The following is a 9,641-nucleotide window of genomic DNA, read 5'->3' as shown; positions in this document are numbered from 1 at the left end:
CTGCGGAACACTTAAGTGTGATGACATTATGCATTGCCTTTCTGCACATGAGGAGCTGCAACCATCAGGCATTTTAATGGTCCATCAAGGTTAGGGATGGGGAGCTTGTAGCCCTCCAGATATTGCTAGACTACAACTCCCATCATCTCTACTTGCTGCACTGGCTGGAGCTGATGGATATGGGAGTCCAGCGATATCTGGAGGGCCACAGGATATCTGGAGGGCTCGATTGAGGTTCACATTGTCAGCATTTCCTCAGAGTTCTTGCAGAGGTCTTTTCCAGCCCTGCTACCTGAGCTCATCATCCTGCAAGACTCTGGGATTGGTTCTGGGCCCTTCTGTAAACAATGTGCATGTCATCCCATTGGGTTAAGTCTCCTCCCCTAGGGGTGCATGAGGAAGTCGATTTCAGTGGGTTTCGTTGGGAACTGGTCTCATCTGCACCTCCTGGACTAATGCATGGATCAAGACATATTATCCAGCTATTGAAGAGCTGGATTAGTTTAATAGACAATGAAATGAGAATACCTAAATGTGTATTGATGAAAAGGTTTAATGTGGGGATTTTCCATGGGGCTATATTAAAGCCAAGGAGAGCACTCTGAGCTCTCCCTGAGTTGATAATTGACTAACTGGTGGTTGTTCTCTGGTAGCGAACATGTGAGTGTTGTAACCTGAGATCATGCGATGAAGGTATTGAGTTGCAAATCTTTTGCCTCAAGGCTCTGGGAAGTAAGGACATGTAAAAAACCCTCTCTGACTAAGAGAGAGAAAACAACTCCAAACTAAAAATGGAATCATGTCATATTTGGTAGGTTGCTGAGCCTGTGCTAGACAGCACAAGACATTGCATAACGTTTTGGATGTATCATTTGATGTTTCTGTTTTATTCTAAAGAGTTCTGCTAGTAAAAAAAATTGAATAATATATTTATGGGTCTGGACAATGATTTCTTCCAAAGGGAGTCAGTTCTTATCCATCCAGTCACTTCAAATATCTGCAACAGTTCCGCCAAGAACTCCTCACCTGAAGCCAGGTGTGATCCTTCCTGGGTCTGGGTCTGCTCCTGCCTCTTGATGCATCTCTGTGGACTTGGAGACAAAGTCCAGCTTTCCTGCTCCCCTGACGGCTCACTCTATGTGATAGAGCTTCTCCACCACATCATCTGATAGAAATGGTCTTTCTGGCCTTTGAAGACCCAGACTCCTCACTCCAAACCAAGCGAGAAGAGAACCGGACCATGAATCTTCCAGAGGGAGAATCTCAGTGGAGGGTCCAGCTTAAGTGACCCAGGGTCTCTTCCTTCCCCTTGTTGTCCTCATGGAGACCTTGGGCAGAGCCATGGCATATCCTCCTTGCAAATCCTACTTCAGGCCAATTTTGCTTTCCGAAATCCAGTGGATCGAAAACCCCTCAGAGATGGCAGGGAGAATATCTTGGCTCTGGAAATCTCTCCACAGAAAGACTCATCTGGTACTGAGCCATATGTCTTTTTAGGACCAGGTGAAATTCTCTTCATTTGCCTGGGGACTTTTATGTTGGTCCGTAATCCTGCTGTGTCTTTCCTGTGGTGACTCCCCAATTGTGGAATGCTTTCTCCAGAGAGGCTGGCTTGGCGCCAACATTGCATGTTTTTAGACACCAGGAAAAAACATTCCTCTTTAACCAGGCCTGTGGATATTAAATAATCTCTCCCCCCCAATGATTTTTATTAGATCTTCCAAATTATTACATAACTCTGTCTTTTTTACACGTTCTCTTCTTGACTTCCTCCTTCCCTGATTGTTATGCCCCCTTAATAGCTGCATTAAAACACATCTACATTTATTTTCTAAACCCCCAAAATCCATTTTCTACATTCTTCCATTGTTCATATCTGTTATTAAATATGGCCTGTGATCATGTGGGAGGACGGACTGTTATTATGATGATGATTTTACTATTAGGCTGTCTGTCAGAATGCTTCTTACTACGTTTTTATTGTGTTTTTGTCGTTGATGTTTTGCAATGTGTTTCTAGTGTTGTACACCACCCTGAAATCTTTTGATAAAAGGTGGTATATAAATTGAATTAATTAATTAATAAGTTAATTATTAATAATACGTATTTGTAAAACATACTTTGCTGTTTTAAGTCATGCTGTTTGCCACATTGAGAAGCTTGGTCACTTGGAAGCAGGCTAGTTCTAAAAGTGAATAATAAATACATCTCCATGGTGGGTGTGGGAGCAAATGTTACAGTCATACCTCGGGTTGCGAACGCTGCAGGTTGCACGTTTTTAGGTTACGGACCGCACCAAACCCGGAAGTACCTGAACTGGTTACTTCCGGGTTTCGGTGCTCGCGCATGCGCAGAAGCACTGAATCGCACTTTGCGCATGTGCAGAAGCGTCAAATTCCACTTTGCGCATGCGCAGAAGCTCCGGGTTGCATCACACGCGTGCACAGACGAGGAGCTGTGGGTTGCGAACGTGCCTCCCGCACGGATCACGTTCACAACCCTAGGTATGACTGTATTTTTATTCATCTATTTTTACATTTATACCCCACCTTTCCTCCAAGAATCTCAAGCGAGCACACATAGTTCTCCTCCACCCCATTTTATCTTCACAGCAGCCTGTGAGGTAGGCTAAGCTGAGAGTGTGCAACTGGCCCGAGGTCAGCAAGTGAGTTTCATGGCTGAGTGAGGATTTGAACCCAGGTCTCCCAGGTTTCAGTCCAACACTCTAACCACTACGCCACACTGCTGGCACATACACAGAGAAATGCTCGTGCTATGCTGGTGGAACAGCCAAGATACCCAGTGTCAAAGCTACAGACACGCCCACACAGATCCTGGAAGCCAATGCCCACCAATCAGGGTGTGTGCTGCGAATCACGCCCAGAGAATCAGCCAATGAACTCGTGACAATGAGGACACGCCCCCCATTGCATCAGAAAACATGCAACCAGAGGTCACCAGAGCATCAGCACCAGTGGTCCAGCCAGCAATTACTCTGCTACTGTCAGTCTTCGCTCTTCACCCCTAATAATAATAATAACAACAATAATAATAAAATTTTGTTAATATCCCGCCCTCCCCAGCTGAAGCTGGGCTCAGAGCGGCTAACAACAGTAAAAATAACACAGTTTACATAAAATCATAATCAATTAATTGGAATACATTCTAAAATCAATTCATTCTAAAATCAGTTCAGAGTCAATTAATGGCAACCATCGGGCTAGAGTTCTATGAGGATTACAGAAGGAGGGGGTCAGACTGTCCCTATAGGCTGGGAGTTCGAATCCCCCTGGAACAAGAGTTCAAGACCCTCCTGCAAGGGAAAGCCTTTTGCTGAGAAGCCAAGGGGTGGCGCGAGAACACTCAACCAGGGCAACCCCAGGCATGCACAGAGAGCAGCTGCTTCCACTGGCTCATGCATAGGAAACAGGCCTAGGATGCAGGAAATCAAGTCCTACCAGGGCAGATGGAGGGGAACATACCCCCACTTACCTCTTGCGTGCGTATCCACACCCCATCATATCAGAGGGAGACAAAGGACTTGACCCTGCTCTGCAAGCTCCACAAAGCAGCTCCCTAGCCCTAACTCAGCTACAGCAGTAGACTGGAACCAGCCATGCGGTAGGGACAATTGCCTCTCTCATGCTCCAGCCCCAGGCCAGTGGTGGCTGGTGGCCATTGGGATTGGTAAGGAGTAGGCTGGGAGGCTAACAGTAGGTGGCGTCAGAGAGGCGGAGCCAACTCATTCTATCTTTGTCCCCATCCATCCTCCTCCCACAACCTTGATGGCAGAAAGTGAGGAGGAAGTAAAGAACCTTTTAATGAGGGTGAAAGAGGAGAGCGCAACATCAAAAAAAAACAAGATCATGGCCACTGGTCCCATCACCTCCTGGCAAATAGAAGGGGAAGAAATGGAGGCAGTGGGAGATTTTACTTTCTTGGACTCCATGATCACTGCAGATGGTGACAGAAGTCACGAAATTAAAAGACGCCTGCTTCTTGGGAGAAAATCAATGACAAACCTAGACAGCATCTTAAAAAGCAGAGATGTCACCTTGCCAACAAAGGTCCGAATAGTTAAAGCCATGGTTTTTCCAGAAGTGATGTATGGAAGTGAGAGCTGGACCATAAAGAAGGCTGATCGCCGAAGAATGGATGCTTTTGAATTATGGTCTGGAGGAGACTCTTGGGAGTCCCATGGACTGCAAGAAGATCAAACCTCTCCATTCTGAAGGAAATCAGCCCTGAGTGCTCACTGGAAGGACAGATCCTGAAGCTGAGGCTCCAAGACTTTGGCCACCTCATGAGAAGAGAAGACTCCCTGGAAAAGACCCTGATGTTGGGGAAGATGGAGGGCACAAGGAGAAGGGGACAACAGAGGATGAGATGGCTGGACAGTGTTCTCAGAGCTACCAGCATGAGTTTGACCAAACTGCGGGAGGTAGTGGAGGACAGAAGTGCCTGGCATGCTCTGGTCCATGAGGTCATGAAGAGTCGGACATGACAAAATGACTAAACAACAGGCAGGGAGGCTAACAGTAGGTGGCACCAGAGAGGCCCAGCCAACTCATTCTATCTTTGTCCCCATCCATACTCCTCCCTGCAGCATTCTGCAAGGGCAGCCCTGAGATTAAGGAGGAACAGGAAGCCGACGGGCACAGAGCCTACCTTACTTGTTGTTGCAAGTAAGGCTGAGTTCACCCGAATCAAGACATCTCCACTGGCCCCAATCATTGATCCCAGGAACGTGCAGCTCATATTTTCCATGCCAGAAGGAGCCCCTGGTTCAAATCCAGGCACAATGGGACACTGGGGAAAGGAAGAGGGGCTCCCACTCTCGGGACACTGTCGGCCAATTAGGAGCAGCGCTGCATTGACCAATAGCCCATCCCCTCACCCAGGCAGCCCATGTGATCAACCCACCCTCTCTGTTTTTCCAGATAGATTGGCTCTACTGGTAGCAGAGGCTCAGGCCATATGTCACTCTCTCTACTTACCCTTCTCTCTACTGCCTATGGAGCCATAGCTTAGGGTCAAAGCTCCTAAGTGATGCAGGAATTTGCTTGTTGAACCTTCATCATCTCCAGGCAGAGCTAGGGGAAAGTCCGGTCTGAAATTCTGGAGAACCACTGTTGGTCTGTGTGGGCAAGGGGTTGAGGAAATCTGTGGGGGCCATCCCAATTTTGTCGGACTCCCATCATCTGTAGCCGGCATAGCCAATGGTCAGAAATGATGGGAGGAGGGTGCCCCACTACAGTGGTGCCTCAGTTTACATACGCTTCAGGTTACAGACTCCGCTTAGCCAGAAATAGTACCTCAGGTTAAGAACTTTGCTTCAGGATGAGAACAGAAATTGTGCAGCGGCAGCGTGGCGGCAGCGAGAGGCCCCATTAGCTAAAGTGGTGCTTCAGGTTAAGAACAGTTTCAGGTTGAGAACGGACCTCCAGAATGAACCCGAGATTCCACTGTGTTAGTTTAAAGATAAAGGACTCCTGACAGTTAAGTCCAGTCGTGAACGACTGGGGTTGCGGCGCTCATCTCGCTTTACTGGCTGAGGGAGCCGACATTTGTCCGCAGACAGTTTTTCTGGGTCATGTGGCCAGCATGGCTAAGCCGCTTCTGGCGAACCAGAGCAGCGCACGGAAACGCCGTTTACCTTCCCGCTGGAGCGGTACCTATTTATCTACTTGCACTTTGACGTGCTTTCGAACTGCTAGGTTGGCAGGAGCAGGGACTGAGCAACAGAGCTCATCCTGTCGCGGGGATTCGAACCGCCGACCTTCCGATTGGCAAGCCCTAGGCTCTGTGGTTTAACCCACAGCGCCACCCACGGCCAGTACCAATATAGGGTTGACCAACAGCCTGATCTGCTACAATGTACTCTCCCATTTTATTTTATTTATTGCATTTACAACCCACCTTTTCCTTCAAGGGGTTCAAGGAGCACATGGTTCTCCCCCTCCCCACAACAACCGTGTGAGTTAGGTTAGGCTGAGAGGCAGTGATTGGCCCATGGTCCCCCAGTGAGCTTCATAGCTGAGTGGGGATTTGAACCCAGGTCTCCAAGGTCTTAGTCCAACACTCTAACCGCTATGCCACATTGATTCTCCAAACGTATTCCTAAAGGTAAAGGGACCCCTGACCATTAGGTCCAGTTGTGGCCGACTGGGGTTGCAGCGCTCATCTTGCTTTACTGGCCGAGGGAGCCTGCATACAGCTTCTGGGTCATGTGGCCAGCATGACTGAGCCGCTTCTGGTGAAGCAGAACAGCGCACGGAAATGCCGTTTACCTTCCTGCTGGAGCGGAACCTATTTATCTACTTGCACTTCATGCTTTCAAACTGCTAGGTTGGCAGGAGCAGGGACCGAGCAACGGGAGCTCACCCCGTTGCGGGGATTTGAACCACCGACCTTCTGATCGGCAAGTCCTAGGCTCTGTGTTTTAACCCACAGCGCCACCCGCATCCCTTATACTTATTCCTACATACTCCCAAATATTATATCTAGAGTAGGAATTATTTGCCCTGGGCCCCATGGGACCATAATGCATAATGGGTCCCAGCTCTTCGGAATCAAAGAAATAATCAGCAGCAATAGCTATGCTTTCAGGGCATCTCTGCCCAGCTGGGAGTCACAAGAACCAAACTTCAAAAGCTATAGAATCTTAGATTGCTTAAATTCCTGCAATGCAGGAATCACAGCTAAGGAATCCTTGATAGATGGCCATAAAAGGTAAAGGGGCCCCTGACCGTTAGGTCCAGTCGTGGCTGACTCTGGGGTTGTGGCGCTCATCTCGCTTTACTGGCCGAGGGAGCCGGCGTACAGCTTCTGAGTCATGTGGCCAGCATGACTAAGCCGCTTCTGGCGAACCAGAGCAGCGCACAGAAACACTGTTTACCTTCCCGCTGGAGCGGTACCTATTTATCTACTTGCACTGTGTGCTTTAGAACTGCTAGGTGGGCAGGAGCAGGGACCAAACAACAGGAGCTCACCCCGTCGTGGGGGTTCGGACCACCAACCTTCTAATCGGCAAGCCCTAGGCTCTGTGGTTTAACCCACAGCGCCACCCGGGTCCCTAGATGGCCATACAACCCCTGTTTAAAAACCTCAGGTGAAGGAGGCGTTGACCACCTTCCGAATCAGTCTGTTCAACAAGCAGCTCTTATTGTCAGAAAGCTCTTCCTAATGTTTAGCTGGAATCTCCTTTCTTGTCATTTGAATCCAGTGGTTTGGGTCTTGCCCTCCGGAACAGCAGAAGGTAGAATCTGAACCAAAAGACCTCACCACCGCCTGCACAAACAAACCGCAATGATGAATGCTAGTTTTTATTTCTCTCTCTTTCTCTACTGTCAAGCCGCCAACTCCCCAGCCGAGCTAGAGCTTCCAGGGCATCTGAAATTCATTTGGTGGCAAAGTTCTTCCATGGGTGGTCTCCACGTTCTTCAGGTGCTTCTTGGCCAAAAACAAGGCCATCTGCTTCTTCTTCGCGGGGGGAAGGTTCTTCCCGACGTTCCACGGGAAGCTGCAGTTGGAGCCAAGGCTGGCTTTGTAGCCGCGGAGCACTTGGAGGCACCAGTCCTCATCCACTTTGTAGAAGAAGCTGTAGATTAGGTTGTCCATCTGAGGACAGTCGGCTGCCAGCCAGCTGCGCACCACTTCCTCCTCTTCGGATATAAGGTAGGGGTAACGGCATCTCAAGAGCTGCAGGAGCAGCTCGTTGGCTCGGTTGGTCTTGATGACAGGCAGCTTGCTCTCCGGGTAGAAGTGGGTGCTGGTGATTTCGTCCAACGTCCTCCTAATGAGCAGCACTGGACCGGGGTACTGACACAGCATCTCCGCCACGTTGAGGTTGAAGTGCTCCGTCACGGTCTTGACCACCAGCTTCTTCCAGCTCTTTGCCATCACCTTCATGGCCAAAGGGAGCAAGCTGTCAAAGGAGGCGTCCAGTACCAACCCCCCTAGCTCCGGATAAGTCTTCGCAGCCCAGGTGGCTGTGTAGCTCCCTAAGGAGTAGCCGTAGATGGCAATGTCCGGCAGGGCAAAACCCAGCCGACGTATGGCATATTGGATGACCACATCCATAGCGTTGACGTCATTTGCTGGATACGGTTTTCCCGTGCTCCTGCCGAAACCGGGGTGGTTCCACCCCAGGACAGAGTACCCGGCCTTCAGTGGGGTAAAAAAGCATCCGACCTCATAGAAACTGCCATTCCCTTCGCAGCAGATCACCAGCTGCATCCCCTGTTTCTCTGGACTTTTCCTCTTCCTCCTGTCCACAAACATAGTGTCGATTTCGTTCCCATCGCGGGCAATCAGTTTGGCCCGTTTCCCATGGAAATCCTCAATGAGGCAAGTTCGGGCGTTCACCAGTATATTGGGCGGGACTTTGTTCAAGAGGCAAACGGAACCCGGGTAGAGCAGCCAGCGGCCGATGGAATGAGCAATGGCATACCTGGCGAACTTGCTGGAGCAATGCTTGAAGGAGTGGAAGACGCTGGATCTGGAGCTCTCCGCCACAGCGCCCTCCTGGGGGACCGTAAGCATCCCTTGTGGGTTCTGGTTGTTGATGGTGATGCTGCTGCTGCTGTGTCCATTGGCGACGGTGCTGGTCCCGGCCTCATCCCAGCGATATTCCACTGGGCACTTCTTGAACACACAGCTGTCTTTGATCATCAAGTAGGTTTTCATTTTGTAACACATGTTGGAGCTCTTTAGGGGGGGAACGTTCACGGGATCAAACGACGGCGCCTTTCAGCAAGCTGGATCAGTTAAAGGAAGGGGAACATGAAGAAGAGAAGGCCAAAGAGATATTTATGGAGGCAGGCTGGAAGTTAGCAACTTTTGATTCGGGTTCAACCCAGAAGTGGATGTGGAGCAGCACTAGAATGTCTTGAGACGGCTGCTGCCCACCTGCCCTTGGCTGGTGTTGGGAGGGTCATATCCTGCAAAGAGCAACCAGGCACTTCCTCCAAGACCCCCTACAGGCCAGTCACTCAAAGCAAAGGTAATAATAAGCCGTGTCAGCCCCCTTTGTGAGCAATTACTCCCCTGAGGGCTTGGCTGGGAGGCCCATCAGCTGCCAGGGGGGGTCTGGAGGTGGACATTGCAAATTCTTCTCTGGGGCGGTGGAGCAAGAGCACAGAGTCTGTCCACTTAGTCTGTCCACAGAGTCTGTCCCATCAATCCCAGCCTCGTCCATCGGTCCCACGGAACAAAAGGCTTTCTTGTGGGCCAGAGCGCCCCTATATCTCAGGAACCGGGAAGAAGTGGGCCTCATCGAAGGTTAGACACCTTCTTCCATCAGTAACATTATTAATGCTTGTTTAATTCGTTGCCCATCCTCCACTCTAAGGTACCAGGTCAGGCAACAAGGTAAGAAGGTAAGAAGAGCCTACTGGATCAGGCCAATGCCCCACCTGTTCTCACAGTGGCCAGACAGATGCCTGTGGAAAAGCAGCAAGCAAGATTTGAATACAGGAGCCTGTGGTTTCCAGCAACTGGTACTCAGTTTGCATTGGGGGAAAAGTTCCCGGTGGAAATTCCAGCTTGAGAAGGAACCATTGCCATCTAGGTATCTGCGGGGGAGAAAAGGTTTAAATTCCTCCTAAAGGTTTAAATTCCCCCTCCGTGCTTGCTGTGAA

The 9,641-nt window shown here is 49.7% G+C and overlaps 1 pseudogene across 1 annotated transcript; it reads right to left on the bottom strand.

Annotated features, from left to right (window-relative positions):
* Window positions 1-7,307: 7,307 nt before the first annotated feature.
* LOC308588142 (ABHD16B pseudogene) lies at window positions 7,308-8,983 on the bottom strand (annotated as a pseudogene). The gene has a single exon. The product of its transcript is annotated as an ABHD16B pseudogene (transcript).
* Between the last annotated feature and the right edge of the window lie 658 nt (window positions 8,984-9,641).

Source organism: Podarcis bocagei (assembly GCF_964188305.1).
Source record: "Podarcis bocagei genome assembly, chromosome: 5".
NCBI classification, from domain to species: Eukaryota; Metazoa; Chordata; class Lepidosauria; order Squamata; family Lacertidae; genus Podarcis; species Podarcis bocagei.
Note: the sequence above shows the minus strand (reverse complement) of the source record. Positions and strands in the feature narration are given on the sequence as shown.